Raw genomic sequence first — 3,341 nt, forward strand, 5'->3', positions numbered from 1 at the left:
ACAGAGGTAAAAGGGAGGAGGTAACTCCACCTGAAACTGAAACATGAGTTAGTTTCCCTTGAATGTAATTCTATTGTCCTAACAGTTAGTGTAGATGTAAATTTGTTAAATCCATCCAAATGCATGTCAGCATCTAGAATGGATGCTAAATCGAATATGATGATAATGCACTAAGTTTACTGAAAGAAATTATGTTTATATTAAGGTGCATTTTTTTTTCCCAAAGAACTGAATGTTTTCAAAAAAAAACAAAAAACAATTCTCAAATGTTCTTTTTGAAAACATTGATGGAGATAATCTCTATTATATTAAAGGAACTTTGTATGTGTTCATTCCCTATGGACTCGAAAACGGCTGGACCGATTTTCATAAAATTTTACATGAAAGTACTTTGTGCCTGACAGTGTTTTTAGGTATTGTATCGGAATGTCTTCAATAAGTATTGATAATCAAAATAATCCAATGAAAGAAGGAACAGGCGATTTTGACCAAAGTTAACACCTTACACAGCCTAACATCACAATTACATTTGAGAAGTTTTATTATCACACAAAAGGTCCGACATATAAAATCAAGTTTTTTGGGTTTTTTTCATATGACAGGGTCATGCTTGAAATGAATGTTTTTGTTTTAGAGCACAACTGAAGCATGATATTTGACTCTTGTATTTTAAACTTTAATTCAAGCCATGATGTTACAGGGAAAGGCTGTCCTCTTTCCATGTAAATAAGAAGAATATTAGATAAGTGAAAATGGGATTAGGATAAGCCTAGAATCGAACTCTGTAGGCAAAGTTAAGAAATGGAATGTTAGAAATTTAGTCTATTGTAAAATTCTATTAGAATGGTATTTAACTGTTTATATTGGGAAAAGAGTTAATTGTCCATTCTTTAGAAATCTGAATATTAAATATGTCAGTACAAGAATGAACAATGCAAATTAAGTTATATTGTTAAAAAATAGGTTAGAGTTATATATTGAGGATTCTTTTGTTCGCCAAAAGTGTGTTGGACAAACATATGTACATCTGTGAAATTCATCACGTTTGAAAAACACACTTCTGACGTCATAAACAAAGGTCATTTCTCCATATTATGGGTTCAGATTTTAGTCAGAGAGAGCAAGTCAGTTGGCAGTTAGTTGGTCAGTTGATGAGTTGGAGTCAAAGCCCCTTGGAGGCGAGGGGAGAGGAGTAAACCAATGTAGCCATACCATTTGAATTTCTGATGTCAATCGATCGGTCCATCAGATGAATAAAGCAATCATCATTGTGTTTTGTAGCTGTTGTCTTGTGTCATCCTTCACGAATGAAAAAGGTAGTGTGTTTATCATCAATTATAACGAACTCTTGTGTTATGTGTCCCCACCATCATCATAAGTGAGGTATCTCCCTCTCCTCTAATATGTGTTAAAAGAACTATAATATATATAAATGTCTTCTAGGTCTCATCATCACTATCGTTATGTCTGTATTACAGGAGTCCTGTTATATATGTGCCCCAATATGAACTCCACGTCATCCTTACATATGAAACCTCTGCTACACAATATATATGAAAAATAATTTGATAAAATCAACAGTAAGTACTCTACAGTGCATTGTGGACTAAGTCATTGTGTGAGATATGTGCACAGCCATAGGTCCCTAACTAGAGCAAGCAATCAATCGAATTGATTGAAAAATGAGCTATTTAATCCATTTCAATTACAGTAAAAAAATTACGATAGTGTGAAACATTGATTATCATTCAATACCGGGTAACATCGGGTCTCTGTTAGTAAGACATATTTGGATCTTTTAATTTGGACTGAAAATTTATAGTCAAACGCTACTGTAATCTATCTTAATATCTACAAGACTAATTATCATAATCAATTAACTACCCCATGCACCTCTTCTTGTCAGGTTTTAGTCTAATTAAATTTGGTGAAACTGTCCAATAGTTTTTTAATCAATTATTTATTCAAATTGTGCGCATGACCAGGCCATTACTGTCAGTAGTAATTTTCGTTGGATAAAGTGCATTCTCTAAAATTGTCAAGAAAGCTGAGAATGTCTTGACATCGCACAGCAAGACTGCTGTTAGCTGCTCTCCAGTAATTTGTTTAAGACTGTACACAGATATGGTGTAACCACATTTACGATTCCGCACTGATTATGTGAACCCCATCTTGTTCACAATATTGGCTGTCTGGAAATCGTTCAGAGACGTGCAATCAAGCAAATACCTTCCATCACACACCTGCCATACTTTGAATGCCTTGTTTCTCTTGAAGCTCCAATATCTAGCACCTGACTTTGATAACCCCTATAAAATTATTAACCATCTCACCAACAATAGCCTGGGGTAAATTTTTGATCTCCATATGTCTGACAAACCTGAACATGCATACAAAATCACATCTTCCTTTTTTAACTTTTGGAAATATTCTTTTTTAAATATAAAATGGTAATGTTTTCAATCAAAGCCAAATCCAAGGACTCAGGGATATTTTAGCATCTATTTTATATGAATAAAATATAGATAGAAAAAGCATTAGTGAAACAAACAGCGATTAACTCTGCTCTAGTATAAGAATAAATAATTTGATTAAATATGTAAACGTACTTGGAATCAAACTAAAATGATCCATTGAAAATTCATAGTAATTATATTTTTTAAAAGTTGCTGATTACAATAATTATTAAATTCTAAATCTTCATTTAATTAAAAAAGATATATATATATTTTTTAAATTTGCATACTTTTTTTAGAAAGGATATTGTTTTTTATGTAAATTTCAATATATTATCTCTCCTGCTTGAAATTCTAAAAGGGCGTTTGTGCACATAGAAAACTAAATGGTCTGCTAAAAATTGAACACATACTCTTTTTAGTTTTCTTTTTGTGTAGTCAGAAAATTTCTTGCAGCAGACACATTCATCGCCAACTTCCTAATCTTTTAATGGCGTTCTTTTTAATTCTTTGAAACATTATTGATCAAGAAGGCAAAAGATGTATTGGTATCACTTAGCAAGAACATTGTTAGCCATTCCTTAGACTTCTATTTAAAACTGCACACAGATCTGATGCGACTGCACTTAGTAAACATGCACCGAGTTATTAATAATTTTCCTAACACCAAAAATAACAAATCGGGTCGTCTTTTTGATTTGGAAGTGTTCAACAGATGTAGATATGCCTACAATATCAGAAAGCAGCAAAGCTCACATATCTTTGCAAACTTTTCTTTGTGTCCGGATTTGATGAAGTATGGAAGAAACTGTCTGCACCAGTCATTGACTGCCGAGACACTATATGGCTTCATGAAGGAAGAGATGGAAAAATAAAATTCGTATC

Source organism: Euprymna scolopes, chromosome 21 (genome assembly GCF_053919585.1).
Source record: "Euprymna scolopes isolate OS-2025 chromosome 21, ASM5391958v1, whole genome shotgun sequence".
NCBI classification, from domain to species: Eukaryota; Metazoa; Mollusca; class Cephalopoda; order Sepiida; family Sepiolidae; genus Euprymna; species Euprymna scolopes.